This window comes from Jaculus jaculus, chromosome 19 (genome assembly GCF_020740685.1).
Source record: "Jaculus jaculus isolate mJacJac1 chromosome 19, mJacJac1.mat.Y.cur, whole genome shotgun sequence".
Classification (NCBI taxonomy): domain Eukaryota; kingdom Metazoa; phylum Chordata; class Mammalia; order Rodentia; family Dipodidae; genus Jaculus; species Jaculus jaculus.
The window spans coordinates 26,831,945-26,850,012 of NC_059120.1; the positions used below are offsets into that span (position 1 = coordinate 26,831,945).

The 18,068-nt window shown below is 35.6% G+C and overlaps 1 protein-coding gene and 1 pseudogene across 2 annotated transcripts in view; one reads left to right on the forward strand and one right to left on the reverse strand.

Annotated features, from left to right (window-relative positions):
• Positions 1-18,068, reverse strand: part of Dpyd (dihydropyrimidine dehydrogenase) — a 1,202,971-nt gene that overhangs the window by 845,423 nt on the left and 339,480 nt on the right. The window lies entirely within an intron of this gene.
• Positions 14,445-15,299, forward strand: LOC101608439 (annotated as a pseudogene).

The following is an 18,068-nucleotide window of genomic DNA, read 5'->3' on the forward strand; positions in this document are numbered from 1 at the left end:
ATTAATATTATTATAAATATGAGTCACAGTAATCACAATTTACCTGTACTATTTACAATTATGACTAATCTAAATTAAATATGTGTCTATCAAACATTCAGAGCATTATTTATCATGGCAAAATGAAGATTAAAACAAAATGATGTTCAGTAAATTTGTTGTAAATACTATTAATGTTGACATGAGGTTTGTAAAAGAAGACTAAGATACTAGTTCTGTTCTCAATGGCTTAATGCCAAAGAGTGAATACTGACATTGCACATGAAACATATGTAAATATTCTAGGAAATTAATGAATATTGGTCTAAAATAGACAATAATATAAATGTATAATATTTGCATCTTAATTTGCTGTCTTAAGGTGGACCAATATTTCAAGCAATGCACTGCTTAGAAAATGAAGTAATATGATGATGATCTGATCATTAACAGAAAATCTTGAAAAAATTAGCCCAGAAGCTAAAGAACACAATGTTCAGAGATAGTATCTTGAATTAGGCCATTAAAAGCAGCTTAATACGATAGAAAGCTGGATAATAAACAGCTATAGGCAAGCAATCTATATTTTTGTAAAAACAGAAAATTCCATCTACTGTGCTCCTAATAAAATATATTTGGGACTGGAGGGATTGCTTAGCGGTTAAGGTGTTTGACTGCAAAGCCAAATGACTCAGGTTCCATTCCCTAGGACCCATGTTAGCTAGATACACAATGGGGCACACACATCTGGAGTTTGTTTGCAGTGGCTGGGAGTCCTGGCAAGCCCATTCTCTCTCTCTCCCTCTCTCTCCCTCTCTTTCTCTGTCAAATAAATAAATAAACATAGTTAAAAATATATATTTGAATACTGAAAATGCTGTCATCTTTCACATGCTCCATTACATTTAAGAAAAGTATATGAAGAATTTGAGTGAAGGTAATAGCACTTAAATGTGCTTGTGATCCATGGAATCTCAGCTCAACATTTCCATTGTTTCTTTATTCTTTCCTTCCCTCCTTCAATCACCAGTTATCTACAGAGCACTTAAGTATGTTCTAAAGAACCTGCCAAAAGCAGGAAATACTGCGATTTATATAACACAGGGAATTTCATGAAAGAGGGTTTGGAAAGAATGTATGAATCACAGGACGAGAGGGAATATCCAGAAGTATGCCCCTGCCCCCAGTCACTAACTGCACTCTCACACTGATGACTCACAAATCCATCATGAGCACCAGCACTCTCACTAAGGGCGGGGACTCTGTGGAGGGTGGGAGGAGGAGCATGATGGTTCCAACACATGTATCCATACAAAGGTTCAACTTAATAATTAAAAAAAGGAATAAAAAAAGTTCAATTATGCTCATCTCTCAACACATCTATCATTAATGAGAAGTAATAAGCTAAATATACAAAGACTATTCAATATCTTGACTGAATGAGCAAGAAATGGTTAGTTTCTTCATGGTGCATATGTGTGTAGTTTCGAGCATCACCGTGTATGTAACACAATGTGTCATCAGGAAGACACAGAATGTGAGGAATTGGAGGCATTTGTTGCACTTCTATAGAAAGTAGTTCAGAGCTCACAGGACAATGTTCTTTGTAGTGTCAATCCCTCTGCTACTCCTCAATTTCTTTCTCATTGCCTGCCCTAGGCAGGAGTTCCTTGGTATAAGAAAGGCATGGCCATAACAATGTGGCTCTACTCTAGTTGTCTTTTAGTGATCTAGCCCAGTGGGCTACGTGATCCTGAGTTCAAAATTCCAACACAAACACTTTCTAGGATTTCCTCTCTAAACTGTGAGTCATACATAGTCAAGGCCTCATCACCCTGAGTGATCTTGACTGGCTTCTAGACCTCTAATATCTTACCACCTGTCTGTAGTAATATATCTGTCATTTTACACATTGCATATAATGAGGTTAGGTACATTCAGGGTGGTATGACTTCAAGCATGCATTTGAATGTTTGCTGGATGGACATGTTGGCATCACATTCATAGTGAACTTCTTTTAGTGAGTTCTTATCCAAACACTTTTAAACCATCCCCATGTGTGGCCAGGCATCCATTCTATCAACTGATCCCTCTTATCTATTCGACAACCATTAGATATCCACCACAAAAACATAGAAAGCAGCCTATGCTCTTGGGTTTTTGTTTGAAATCTTGTTGTAGCACTATGGTTTTGTGAGCTGGGAAGAGTTACTTAAATCCTTCGTACTGTAGTTTTTTCATGTCATTATTGACAATAGTCTAGACATCATAACATTATTGGAAATTAAAGAAATAATGCATATGGAATATGTGGAACAATAGGTAATTACTCACTATATAAACTGCTACTGTATATTGTTTGTATTATTAACTATAGACAATGGCAAATAAAGTGCAGAAATGTGCTCTGAATTTAATTTGCTATTAGGAAGCATGGTGTTATGGTGAAAACTATAAAATAGTGACTAGTACATAAGTTACAGAAAAAAAAATGAGATACTTATGACAATTCCAGCAATGAAATAGCCACAGTAATGGCTCAATAAATGTTTACTAGAAGAAATGATGATACAACTTTTAATTTTCAAAGCCAATTCAAGATACTTTAAGAATGCAGACATAAAGTATTATCATTTTGAGGAAACATGAAGAAGTGGAGGTTCATAAAGTATTTTATTCAGAAGGTGAAAACCTGAGTATAATCCACAGGACCCACATAAAATAAACCAAGCTTGGTATGCCCACTTAAAATCTCAGCAGCAGGAAATCTGAGTGAAGAAGATACTTGGGGGCTAACTACCAGGCCAGTGTTGTGTAAAAGCAAGTTACAGGCTAGTAAGAGAACCTGTCTCAAAAAAATAAAATAAAGGTGGTCAGTGCTTGAAGACTCACATACAAGGACGGCCTCTGGCCTCCAAACACACATGCACACATATGCACACACATTCACATATATACCCATACACATGAACACACAATATATACACAAAATGAAATTTTAAAATGTGTGCAGCTATCAGAGATCATAAGAAATGAAATATCTATGAGCCTTGTGCAATCATATAGATTAGATGAAAATAGCTACCATACCACAAAAATCTAAATAAAAGGATCTCTGTAGACACCTACACCACATGGTGAGTTAGTTCTATGAAGCAATGGTTTGACACCGTTTTTCCAAGTGACCGTGTTTAGGTCATCATTGGTCACTCTGATGAGACTGTCTCAGCAATCTTTGATGCATGTGGATGGTATCAGCAAACTCACATGTGAGCAATGGTGTGCTGAAGTCATGGGAATGGAGTAGGCAGGGTAGGAAATGAATACTCTCTGTGAAGGGAAGCTCTTTGTTGGAGATATCTTTTATGTCCTTTGCTTATTCCTCACATTTAAAATGGATATTTTTCTAACAGACTTCACTTGTCAAGACAATATCTAAAGTCTACATTTAAGTGAAACAGAAAAGACAGACTTATTTTAAAATAATTTAAAGACAAATTTTATTCCTGTATGAACTTTTCATTCAAACTGTGAATTTGCTCACCTTCTCCCTTCTTGACATTTTTTTTTTTTTCTGAGTGAACTTTTCAGAACTATCCCCTGAGAGGGCATTGCTTTGTAAGCTAGGAAGATATTAATCTCTTCTCTCAGCATAGTGGGTGCATAAATCCTTGTAACTGGAGATGTTGTTAAATTTCTATATGTAAGATGATAGTACAGTATTGATTTTGGCACGCTAAATGAAAACCAGTATTTTTACTTAAACATGCTATAATTATTCATGTTTCTTGCCTTGGCTCTTGCTTTTCCCTCCATACAAAACATGTGAGTGATTCTTTCCCTCAACCCTTGTCTGGCAAGTCAGTGGGCTTCTTTGAAGATGCAAGATTGGGTGCCATCTCTTGAGATCCCTTCCTCAAGCACTCCATCTGTCTTATTTTTCATTAACAAAATTATTAGCACAAGACTTATTTGTCATTGTGGTGTTTTTCAACATTTTATTTCATTTCCTTCCTCCCTGTTATGTCTCCTACCCTCCTTACTCTGCTGCATGTTCTTCCCAGGATAGCTTTCCTTTTATGTTCATGTACTCAGAGTTTTTACCCCTCCTCCATCAAAACTTCTTGATCCCCACTTGTGGTCTCCTTTGTCTTCATAACCTATGCATGCTCTCACTGCATACTCTTGCATACCCACTATTTACAAGCAAAGAAACATTAAAATTTAAGATCCATATATGAGAGAAAACATGGTATTTTGGGGGCATTACCTCAGTATAATCTTTACTAGTTTAATCATTTCTTGCAAATTTAATACTCTCATTTTTGTTTACATTTCACGGTGCATATATACCACATTTTCATTATCTAGTTTTCAGTTCCTAGATATAATAACTACTTGTATTCCCAATTAGCCTGATAGGTCCTAGGAAGCCAATAATTCATTCATTTATTCATTCAGTAAAAATTATTTCAATGTATCTTAGGTATAGAGCTACAGCAAAAATGACTGCATGGGACATAGATATAGATACTTTAAGGAGCTTAGGGCCAAAGGAAGGAAAAAACATTTCTTTGCAGAGTATATTAGTATTATAACATAGAGCAGGACAGTCAAGGGTTGAGGGTCGTTTCTGGGCATCTCAAGAGTAAACAGGGCTTACCCAAGGCAAGGTGTCAAAAGAGATATGCAAACCTCACGAAATAGTTGAAGTCTCAGCATGATGGTGGCTTAGAAATATTGCCAATTTTATTAATGCAAAGGAATGAATGACACAGTGGCTGCCAAAGGCTGGGGAGAAAGTCAGTGAGCCCAAGATTTTCAGCAGCTAGGCATACTGGGTACTCAAGAAAGGATGGGTAAAGGAATAATCAAACAATAATAACAGCTAAAGTTACTGTATAATGACTTTGTGAGAGTTTGTTCTACTCCTACCTTGAGAAATTTTTTTTAAAAAATTAGAAGGTGATTTGCTACCTATTAGTACAAATGGGAATAGTTATTCCTTATCACATCATTTCCTCTTCACACATTTAAATGTAATTTAGAGAGCAACAATTCAGTGTTAAATACAGCAAATGTTTATAATGCAACTAACTTGAAAACCAGGCATCTTACACATACAGATTATATATATATACATACACACACACATACATACATACATACACATACATATACATATATACATATATATATGTATATATATGCATATATATGTGTGTATATATATGTATATATACACACACATACACATAAACACACATAATCTCCTAAATAAGCATTCCTATTATTTACTAAGATTCCTCTCTGATTATTCTATTTACAGACATCTCCCCTCACAAACTGATTCAGTCAGGAGGCAATCAACTATATTCATGTATATACTCTGAGGGAAAGCCAAATTAGAGAGCAAAAACCAAAATAGCACGAGAAAATACTGCTTTCTGCCTCCTCTCTGATATCAGTTATATCAGTAAATTATTTAATCCTGAGCAAATCATTCAACCTCAGGTAATGATTCATGCTACACAATGTTGATAAAGTGAATGGCAAATTTACAGAGATAGCATATCGAGTTTAATATCATTGCATAGATGGTGCAGTGCTTTTAAAGATTCTGACTCAAGGCAGCTTTAGCAAGTCTCTTCTAATGTAGTATAAGAAAAGACCATTATCATATTCCTGACAAGGAGTGATTGGGTCACAGACAGGCAGTAGAGGAATGAGGAATCAAATGTTCCTTAATGGCTGCATGAATGCTTCTTTTCTATTTAAACCTGTGTCAGCTATTCTCTGAATATTGCCTTCCCTTTCTAGCTCCACATTTACCCCATCTTCGTTCTTTCTTTCCCGTCCTCCCAGCACAGGACCTCAGTACTCTAGACTTTCGGTCTATTTATAATATAGATATTAGGTTACACACTACTCTAACTTGTCTGAAAAACAAAGTCATTTTATTTTCTTCTAATACATCATTGATAGTATTGTTCATTGTCCTTTCCTATTCCATTGATTGCAAGTCATCATTCTTTATGACTCATCTTAAGACTGCCAACATTTTATAATATAGCAGTCTTCACCTTTTTCCTGAAAATTCTCACATTGTCAGTTTTCTGAAATTAGATGGTACAAATAATATTATCTCAACAGATAAGTGGATCCAGTAAAGTAAAAATTGCTATAAAGATAACGTGTTTATCAAAATTCCCTATCATTAAGATAAAATGGAATATTTTTAAGAGTTTTATGGTGTCTATAACATACAGAAAACTTAGCACACTGTTTATAAAGTAGTCAATCTTTAGTAAGTACTCAAATTTATTAATACCAGAAGAAAAATTATTTTAGTATTCCTTAAAAAGTAAAGACTATAGTCTAATACTGTACCTTACATCTCAGATTCTATATATGATTAATTTATTTGCATGTCTAAGTGCCACTGTAAAATCTTTTTAAGGCTATGTCCAAGGTCGTTTTTGTACATTTTTGAGTTTATTACATGAACCTATTGTAATTTGGTCGTATAACTGTTTCGGTATCCTCTTTTGTTCCCTTCCCTCAACACCTATTCCTGGGAGGTCTTTCCTCTTTCCAAGTAGACCTTCTTTATTTACTTTAAAAAATATTTTAATTTAATTTATTTATTTGAGAGAGAGAGAGAGAGAAGCTGAGAAAGAGAAAGAGAAAGAGAAAGAGAAAGAGAAAGAGAAAGAGAAAGAGAAAGAGAAAGAGAAAGAGAAAGAGAAAGAGAATGGTCATGCCAGGCCAGGACCTCCAGCCACTGCAAACAAACACCAGATGCATGTACCCCTTGTGTGTCTGGCTTACGTAGGTCCTGGAGAGTTGAACTGGGATCCTTTTGCTTTGCAAGTAAGTGCCTTAACCACTAAGCCATCTCTCCAGCTCAGTAACCCTTCTTCTGTGCTTTTTTTAATATCTCATTCCTTTTGTCCTCCTGCATCTTCCCTGTTTTATTCATTTCTATATCACTCTATAGCAGTCACCAGCTAATATAAGAGTATAGGGATATTAAATAAACAAATTAATGTAGTGAAAGTTTAATTTATCTTCCACTTACTGCTGCTCCATGCAAGTAATACTTTTATATATTGCACAATATAAGCTTTTAAATTTATCTTTAACTTTTATTCCTGTTTGTTCTATTTCTATCACCCCCTAAGTTTTCTTCTTCCTGAAAAATAACACATATAATCTACTTTCATTAACTTCATTAAAATGACTGTTCCCATAATATGACCAATATTGATATAGTTATACTATAAAGTCTGTAATTAATTGAAGCAAATGACCAATCCTTTCTCTGAACTTCTCAATTTATGAAGGGAACAGAAAAACCCTGACAATAATATACAATCATATACAATACTATATCTTTGCTCTGTAATTTATTTTCTCAAGTAATATTTGAATAATATCTCCTATTAATTGAATTCTTACAAAGCAATAGAATTCATCATAGAGAAAGGCAATTTTTTTAATTATTACAATTTATCAATCTGGTTACTTTTGATTTGTGCTGGATAATGTGAGTTGAAGATTAAAAATTCAAAAAGAATATTGAGTATTAGACTTCATGCAAACATCTATTGTTAATCTTACTTCTCTCTGAATGCAGAATTTCACAACTGCCTAATTATCATGCATTTATTGTGTGTTAAAACATCTGCAAGGATTTTCTCTTTTTTTCCAGTCAGTTCATAATTGTTTGTACTAATAGCTACCACATATTTTATTAATTCAGAGTAAACGTAAAGTGGAATTTCATTACTGTCTTCAAAACTAATAAATGAACACCTGATGGAATATACTTTAGGTAGAAAGGAAAGTATGAGAGAGAAAGGAGGAAAATAAGAGAAGACATCGGAAGATAGCCTTGACAAGGATTGAGCAAGAAGGTTACAGTAGCAAAAGAAACAGAAGAAAAAGGAATTCATAAAAGGCTGAATATGAACTAGGAAGTGACCAGGTAAAATAGAAAGGCAAGCAGGGAAAGATAAAATGAAAAGAACAAACAGTATGGCATTAAGGAATGGCAAAGAAAAAGAATCAGAGACACAAAATACATTTACTCTGTGCTTAAGCAGATAAAAGTATAGCATTAGCAAGCTGAAATATAATGCAAGTAAAATGACTCAGCATTCCCAAAACAGAGTGTTCAGTTTTCCTACTCCCTATCCAGAAGTTCTGGGGTAGTCCAGAAAAACTTAAATTATTCTGATTGTGGTTCCAATAAACTGTTTCACAAAGTGACATTACATATGTATTACATGTTCCAGTTAATAGCTCTGAATACTTAGCAGATTCCATTCATTTCCAAAGCAGAGAGTAAATTTGGACCTTAATGCTTCACTTCATACAATTATTTAATGTTTCATATTTCATCTCAAAAGAAATAAAATTCTATTCATAATTAAGTTGTACTTCATAGTTTTAAATCTCTGATAATATTTTGTCCAAAGAATATTTATACATTTGATCTGCAATGCTTATTTATGAATAACTTCCCTTATTTGTGTACCATATTAATTTTAGCGGTTTATTACATAAATCTTCTTTTTTTTTTTTTTTTGGTAGGGTTCTAGGTAGGGTCTCACTCTAGCCCAGGCTGATCTGGAATTCACTGGAGCCTCAGGGTGGCCTTGAACTCACGGTGATTCTCCTACTTCTGCCTCCCAAGTGCTGGGATTAAAGGTGTGCGCCACCATGTCCGGCACATAATTCTTTATTATACACTGAAAATTCTTTAAAAGTACTTTAATTTTAATTTATACTATATGTCTCTTTGAAGAGTGTTCAAAGTTCACACATTCAACTAATGCTTGATAAATGAATTAATAAATTAAAATTTATGGCTTAAGTATATGCTTTGATTAATTCCTATATAAACTAATGTTCTCATATGTTTGGTGCTTCTTGTAAGCTACTTATTATAGACAAAATACTCTCCTTTAAATATTTATGTCTTAATTATAGTCTCCTTCTCAAAAACTTTAAGAGTACTCTTCTTGTCATGTTCTCTCTCTCCATATATATATGTGGTGGGAGGTTTTTGTAGTGTTTAAGGGAAGAAAAAGCTTTGAAAGTATACATTTCTTTTTTAGGTATTTAGCAGTTGTATATAAGCAGACAATTTTTCAGAAGTTTGTGTTTTGATGCTCTTTTATAGGCTGGGATGCTTACAATCTATAAGACCACTATGTCCTGCAACCCTGACACTAAGACAAAATCTTAAAGGGAAGTTGCTAAGTGCATGGAGAAAATCATTTCACAAAACAATGTGGTATGTCTTTCCCAGCAAATGTTAAATTATAGTAAAAACTGACTTAGAGTCCACAAACTTTCAGAGTACATTTCATAGACAGAGAATCCAATGGAGAGTTTATTTTGCAAGTTCTAAGTGTCTTTTGGGCCACCAGCTCTCCAAAATAAGAACAAGTCCAGGTGCAAAAGAACAACTGCTTCAGAAGTGGCCAAGGAAAACAACTGAGTAGGAAAGTCTTCCCCTCAGAGAGAGAAGTGTGAGGGCGCTCTGAAAAACAGTGCACTGAGAAGTTTGTCCCCGAGAGCCAAAAGATTACTTAATCCAGAAATGAGCATTACGTTTATCATTACTGGGCTTGGCAATACTTTCTCCAGTGTGATTTCAGACTTACTGTAGTCCAGTGACAGCTAACTATGCCCCTTCTTCCTCATTTTGGACAAGCTTTAGCAGTACTTACTATAGTTTGCTAGGCCTTAGAGTTGACATGATGTCAGAACTATATTACATTCCAGGACATGGGTGGTGAACAAGCATATTTTACTTTTAGGATAGAAAATTACAACTAGACACAGATGTGATCTTTCCTTGGTCAATGATAAAGTACATCCATTTCTTTATCTCCCTGATCCATAGCTTTGCAATGTGAATTTTCTGTTACTCTCTTTCAAGATAGATTCTATTTTTCTATTTTCAAATAAGAGATAGTGTGAAGAGATTTATCCAAGAGAATGTAGCAGTTATGAGGGCCTACTAGCCCTGAACCTAGGCCTCAAACATTCTCACCTGCTCCTGCTCCCTTTGGAGAATTGTTAACTGAAGTTCTCCAAAAAGCCACACTACTTTGAACATCCTATAAGGCAGAAAATTCTGTATTTCAGAGTGCTGGAATGTTTCTGGTCCAAAGCCAAATTAACTTAGGTCGTCTTAGCCTCTAAAATAAGCATTTATTGCCCTCCTCTGTATGCATTCCTGGCAACTATTAGGTAAATCCTTGTGGAATATATGAACAGACTCTCAGCTTCCATCAACCCAATACCTATAAGACTGTATCAGATGGAATCTGAGGCCTGTAGCAGTGATTTCCCCAATTTGACATAACCTGATTATATAATTTACACATAGTTTTCCACCAATGTATTTGAAAACTGCCTTGATATATGACAGTTTTTTTGTTAGTTACTATAAAATTTTAATAAACTGTCGCTTCTTTGGAAGATGGAATTTGGGGGGGGGGGGTTTGAATCTGAGTACCTATACCCTGGTCATATATTTGGTAATTTGTTCCTCTGAGGTGAAAGTTATGTTATGCCTTTTTGTTTTTTCAAACCACCACAGAACCCTGTTTTTTTGTTTTTTGTTTTTCTATGATAACAACTACAAAGTCCCTAATGATGACTGGAAGACCACCAGGAAAAGAGGACAGTTGTTGAAGCACAAGGTAGGCCACCATACGGGTAGCCAGTCCCAAATATGTAAAGAATGAAGTTTATGCCAATATTAGTAGAATTACCTATACAACTCAGTTCTCCTGGAATTCAAAAGTAGACCCATGAGGAATAATAAATGCATAACTATTTCATTTAAGACAATGAGTTCTAAAATCACATGTTACAAAGCAGAACCCAACAGATAAAAGCAATGATCCTCTAAAAATACCAATTATAAGTTAAATAACAAGTAAATACTAACAAATGTATTGAATTAATGTCAATAGATCTCTATCATTTTGTTGCATGTGTGTGTATAGTAAGTGTGGTGTTTTGTATGTGTACATGTGTGGTCTATGCAAATGTGCAGTTGCACATGCATTGTGTGTGCTCCTTGTGAAGGCCAGAGGAACATGTTGGGAATCCTCGTCTATCATGAATCAATGAATTTTCTTGAACTGCTGTTTACTAGAGCACCAGTGACTCTTCAGTCTCCAATTTCACTCAGCAAACATGGCCTCTACATTAAGGCACCCTGATCAGTTTATTTCAACATTAGTAGATCCTAAATTCTCTTTTGGAACAAGCATTTTACAATATTACAATGGTGGTGATTTGTTTCAAGTGCTCCCCATAAACTTAGGTGTTCTGAATGCTGGGTTAACACCTCCTGGAGGCGGTATATTGTTGGGGGCAGGCTTATGGGTATTATATGCAGTTTCCCCTTGCTAGTGTTTGGCACAATCTCTTATTGCAATTGTCCACCTTATGTTGACCAGGGGATGATGTCTACCCTCTGCTCATGCCATCATTTTCCCCTGCCATCATGGAGCTTCCCCTAGAGTCTATCAGCCCAAACAAACCTCTTATCTCCACAACCTGCTCTTGTTTGGGCTATTTCTATCAGCAATGTGAACCTGACTGCAACAACAATGCAGTCAAGAACTGCACACAAATGACTGATTGACAGGAAAAGAAATTCACTCATCCTTGTTATTGTCATTGAACAAGAAACATTAAGAATTGGAATGACAATGTAAAAATTTTAAGTATTCTTTCACATTCCAAAAGTAGTTATTCTCTTTGTAATTTAGAGAGCTGAACATTTATTGTCATGTGCAAAGTGGAGTAATTCAATTACAATAGCTAGCTTTCTCCTACAAAATGGATAAATGTTCCACACTTTTTCCTGTATCTTTAAAACTACATTTCAAGAGCACACATATTTATTTTTAAATGCATCTTTTTGATAATAGGAAAAAAACTCACATCAGTCTGCTTCCTAAATGAGGGTTAAATAAGATCTTTTTAATACAGCCACATTACTACATAAAGTACAATTTTAAGATGCAATAAATACCCAGAATATTGTGGCAGTAAAAGTAATGGGAAATAAAATGATAGTTATAATGTGAACAACAATATCATAGCATAACTCCTCCAAAGTAAAATGTATACATGTATACATCATATATAAATATATATATATATATATATATATATATATATATATCATATGAAACTTGGATAGTATATATACATATATAACATTTTAAAAGTAAACACTATCAAATTTTCATATGATAATATAAGAACAAAAGAATTTACTGAGGCATAACTTATTAAAGGCTTTCCATAGCTATTCAACTTCCTATTGACAGTGTGTCCTCGATTCTCACAAACAACTTAGAAATTGCTGGTCATACTTTGATTTCCTTTCAGCAGCACTATTCAGGAAGGAAAAAAAAAAAAAACACTTTTAGAAGGAATGAAGTACTCTCTGGTATTACAATTTTCATTCCCAAAGAATAAGAGAGCTAGATACAATTATACAAATTTTTCTGAGGCAATAGAAAAGCAATTTTCAACAAAGTTGTAATAGGTTTCTTTACTTTGAAAAGACAAATTTAACATCTTCAAGTATAGTATAATCTGTCATATATTTGAATTATAAAAGATCATTTAACATATCATGGTAGAAAGCATTTATCACTAAGTTCATTTTTCAGGGAATTGATACCACTAGTGTTAAATCATCCCATTTTACAGAATAGAGACATTGCTTTGTTTTTAACAGTATCAAAGTATGGAATAAGATCTCAAAAGCAGTCCTCAAGATATTTTGTGGAAAATATCGTACAGTCATATATTGATTTTAAATATTCTATTATGGCGCTGGAGAGATTGCTTAGTGGTTAAGGCACTTGTCTGTGAAGCCTAAGGATCCATGTTTGATTTCACAGTACCCAAATAAATCCTGATGAACAAGGCAGCACATTTGTGTGGAGTTTGTTTGCAGTAGTTAGAAGCCCTGGCGTACCCATTTACTCTCATTCCTTCTCTCTCTCTCTCTAATTCTCGTTCATTCTCTTTGCCTTTCTCACAAATAAATAAATAAATTATTCTTTCATTAAAATATGCATGTGTGTATTTTAAAATGTATATATACACTTATTTTGTCTATATGTGGTAATACTTTAATATATGTAAATATTATCTTTCTTCATAAATTATAAAGGTCAAAGTGCATAAGGAAATAAACCAGAATATAATATACCCCCACAAAAAAATACCATCTTTCTACTTTCAGACTCTCAATTGGAGTAAATGGGTAATTTAAAGGCAGGCTGGGCTGAAAAGAAAAGTAAACAAACAAACAAAAAAGAAACACTGACATTCTCCTTGGCCTTCCACATCCCCATAACCAAAAGCAGGATAAAGACCTGACATTCTGCACCTGCTTCCATTGCCGCTTTAGTCTTTGGGTACAATTCCTCATCACTCTCCATACAGCTCTTCCAATCTTTTAGGAAGGATTCCTCTAAAGATGGTGTGATAAGTCCAAAGGTCCCTGCAGGAGGGGCAACTTTTGTGTTTTGATTTGTTTTTGGTTTTGAGGTAGGGTCTTGTTCCAGTCCAGGCTGACCTGGAATTCACTATATATCTGAGGTTGGCCTTGGACTCACAGTGATCCTCCCACCTCAGTCTGCCAAATGCTTAGAGACTTGTCACTGACCAGAGTTGTTGGACTTGGAGCTAGAGTTTGATGTTTACCCTGTTTAAATTTTATTGGTTGAATATTTCTTTGCTATGCCTAATGCCATCTTTTGCAGTGTGTGTTTATTCTGTGTCATTATGGTTTTTTTGAGATTTTGTTTTGATTTGTTTTGGTATTATGGTTCAGTTAAAAGTCCTTGAACTATAAGGATGTTTGACCATCATTACGAGTGATAAAAACCATGGGGATTCTTAAAGTTTGACTGAATGCATAGCATTTTACATCATGGGAGGTTATCAGTTTATGGGGGCCAGGGGCAGAATGTGGTGGTTTGATTCATGTGTCCCCCCGCCCCCTTAAACTTAAGTGTTCTGAATGCTAGGTTCCCAGCTTATAGAGATTTGGAAATTAACACCTCTTGGAGGCAGTGTATTGTTGGGGGCAGGCTTAGGGGCATTATAGTCAGTTTCCCCTTGCCAGTATTTGGCATACACTACTGTTGCTGTTGTCTACCTGGTGTCAGTCAGGAGGTAACGGCCACCCCTGCTCATGCCATCATTTCCCATGTCATCATGGAGCTTCCCTTCAAGCCTATAAGCCAAAATAAAACCATTTTTCCCATAAGCTGCTCTTGGTCAGGTGATTTTCTGCCTGCAATGAAAACCTGACTCTAACAGTTAAAATATTCTAATATAAATCATTTCCTCTAACTTTATGTTCCAAAATCTTGGTAAAAATATTATTATGGAAAAAGAAAAAACAATAAAAGAAAAGATCTGATCAAAGTCGTGGGAGTCGCGTAGCCGCGGAGAGTGGAAGGACTCCTCCCGATCCGGGTCGGCGCTCGTCCTCTCGCCTCGTCCTCGCCCCTCGGCACCATGGATAAGACCGAGCAGATCCAGAAGGCCAAGCTGGCCGAGCAAGCCGAGCGTTACGACGACATGGCCACCTGCATGAAGGCCGTGACGGAGCAGGGCGCCGAGCTGACCAACGAGGAGTGCAATCTGCTCTCGGTGGCCTACAAGAACGTGGTCGGGGGTCGCAGGTCTGCCTGGAGGGTCATCTCCACCAATGAGCAGAAAACCGACACCTCCGACAAGAAGTTGCAGCTGATTAAGGACTATCGGGAGAAAGTAGAGTTGGAGCTGAGGTCGATTTGCACCACGGTCCTGGAATTGTTGGATAAGTATTTCATAGCCAATGCAACTAATCCAGAGAGTAAGGTCTTCTATCTGAAAATGAAGGGAGATTATATCCGATACCTTGCTGAAGTTGCATGTGGTGATGATGGCAAACAAACGATTCTCAAGGAGCTTACCCAGAGGCATTTGATATAAGCAAGAAAGAGATGCAGCCCATGCATCCAATTCGCCTGGGCCTGGCTCTTAACTTTTCCGTATTTTACTGTGAGCTCCTTAATAACCCGGAGCTTGCCTGCACACTGGCTGAGACGGCTTCTGATGAGGCCATTGCTGAACCTGACACACTGAATGAAGACTCCTACAAGAACAGCGCCCTCATCATGCCGCTGCTTAGGGACAACTCAACATTGTGGACTTCAGACAGGGCAGGAGAAGAACGTGAGGCAGCAGAGGGTGCCGAAAACTGACGGCATACAGGGTGTCCTCCTCCTTCCCGTCAAGAAAACCTTTTTACATCTTCATTCCTTATTCCACTCAGATCTCCTATAGCAGAGAAACCCATTCATGTGTATGGAACCAACTGTTTATAGTCTTTTCACACTGAAGCTTTGGGAAAACTCCATTCCTTGACTTGTGTTTGTCTTGGCCTTCCTGGTGTGCAGTTACTGCTGTAGAAAAGTATTAATAGCTTCATTTCAGATAAACATGAGTAACTTCCAGACACCTATGCAGAGCACTAAAAATGTATTTGGTATTTAAGTAATCTGAACCAGTTCTACCAAGTGACTGTGTTTTGTATTACTGTGAAGATATGAAAATGTAGTCAATTACAATTTAGAGTGTTCCACATAACTTCTTAATTTCTACATTCCATCCCTGACTCTTGTTTGGGGATCTCCTTTCAGAAAGCAGCTTTTGATGCTCTTACTGCATATTCCTTTTTAGTAGGAATCCAGAAATATTAGGTTGAATGGGAAAGCACTTAATGTAGCTGGGCTTGGGGTCACAAATCCAAATGCCTCCTCTCCTATGTCACATATTGTGGAGGTCATGTTTGTCTGTGACAACAGGAAGTTCCCTTATCCATTCTTCATTTGCTGCTGTTTGAGTTGACAACTTCCCTTCCCAGTAAAAATTCTCTCCCACCTCCTCCGCCTTTGCACTTCTGGCCTTCCCTTCACCACGTAACAGCAGCAGCATGGTGCTGCCAGAGGGCGAGCGTGGCTTTTGGCAAAGTATAGTACACATCATTTCTCAAGACACGAGAAAGGGGAGGAAAGTCCGCAAGTCCATGTGTAAAACGTAGTACTTTTCCACGCAGATTTGTGCACATGTGTGAGGGTGTCCACTTTGTGTAGTGACTGTTCTTTAGAGAGCTGGACCACGATATGTGTTCTGATCATTGAGTGTAGTCCCAAAAAAGCCCTGTGAAAATGTTCTGCCCAGTGTAACAGCAAAGTAACATAAATAAAAGTACATTTTATAAAACCACTTACTATGGCTTTGTTACAATTGCATACCCATATTTGAAGGAACAGATGAATTTGCTACTTTTTGAAGTTTATTGATACTTCCCTTTTATGTATAATGTAGTAGTGATAACCATATTTCTGCATTGTGGTACACTTATCTGAGGATGCCTGGAAATGTGTAAAATTGGATTATATTTCTTAGTGTTATCATAAATAGAAACATGGGTCATCTCTTCCTCAGATGTAAATGATAATCTGGTACATGTCATAGTATAAAGTGGACATTTTAAAACTAAAATATATATATATTTATATTATTATGACCTTCATCACACCACTTATTATCTCTGTAACTTACTCTTAACTTAGCAAAATGGGAGTCTACGAGCACATACCTGACAGGGCTATAGAGAAGTTTCTATAGATAATACATATAGAAGGCTTAGAAAGACTCCTAGTACATGGACATAAAATATACACCTTTAAGCCAGGCATGGTGGTGCACGCTTTTAATCCCAGCACTTGGGAGGCAGAGGTAGGAGGGCTGCCATGAGTTTGAGGCCACCCTGAGACTACATAGTGAATTTCAGGTCAGCCTGGGCTACAGTGAGACCCTACCTCGAAAAACCAAAAAAAAAAAAAAAAAGCACTTTTTAAGTTAGATATCATCTAAGAATATCCTTTAAATAGATGCCATATATCATATATATATGTGTGTGTGTATATATAACATAATAAATAAATCCATAGCTCATCCATATATGACAAAAATATTATACCATCATAGACATACCACCAATGTACATTAATCAATACTTATATTGTAACTGTTTCTAAACATTTTGGCTATGAACTCTGGCTACCATTATTTTTTTAGCATACTAATGAATATTGTTAGCTAATTTTACTTAAGGATTTTATCAAGTTCAGTAAGCTCGCTGTTAGTGTTTCTTTTGTATTATGTTTTTCAGATTTTGATTTCAGGATTTTTTAAAATTAGTCACATGTTTTTTTCATATTTTCCCATAGTATAAATAAATATAAAAACATGGGTATTAATTATAAGCAACACTAATTGTTAATATTTTGTATTAAGATTCTACCTGTCTGGAGGTCTATAAGGTCTAACTAACATTTTTTTAAAAATATATTTAAATACTGGTCCCTTCCTCATTCCAAATATTGTGATTTTATAATTTTAATCCATTTGGTTTGGTATATATAAAAACTGACTTGCATTTTTAAAAATATGTCTTATTTATTTTCCAGTCAAGAGACAGAATGAGAGAAAGAAAGAAATAGAAAAACTCAGGGGCACATCAGGACTTTTTGCCACTGTAAATGAATTTCAGAATCATTCATTATTTCATTATTTGGCTTTATATTGGTTCTGGGGAATCAAATCTGGAGCATGAAGCTTGGCAAGTGACTTTAACCAGAGAGACAATTTATAACACCACATTCATTTTTTCCATTTTTTTTCAAAGAATCAATTCTTAGTTTGAATTATCATGGCTTCATATTTTTGAATATTAAGTTTTGGTGACTTGCATAAGGTTAGGATATCTCTCACTATTACTCAGTTTCTCTAAAGCATTGTTTCCAGTTCAAACAATCATAACTTCATAAAGTAGTATATATTGCTTTTCTTTCTCCCCTATTTCTTATGCAGCCATTATTCTGCCTTTAATTTTTTCTGTTATTCTCATAGTCTTTAGCCAAGAGACACAAAGTACCATATTTTTCTCATGATGATGTAAAAGC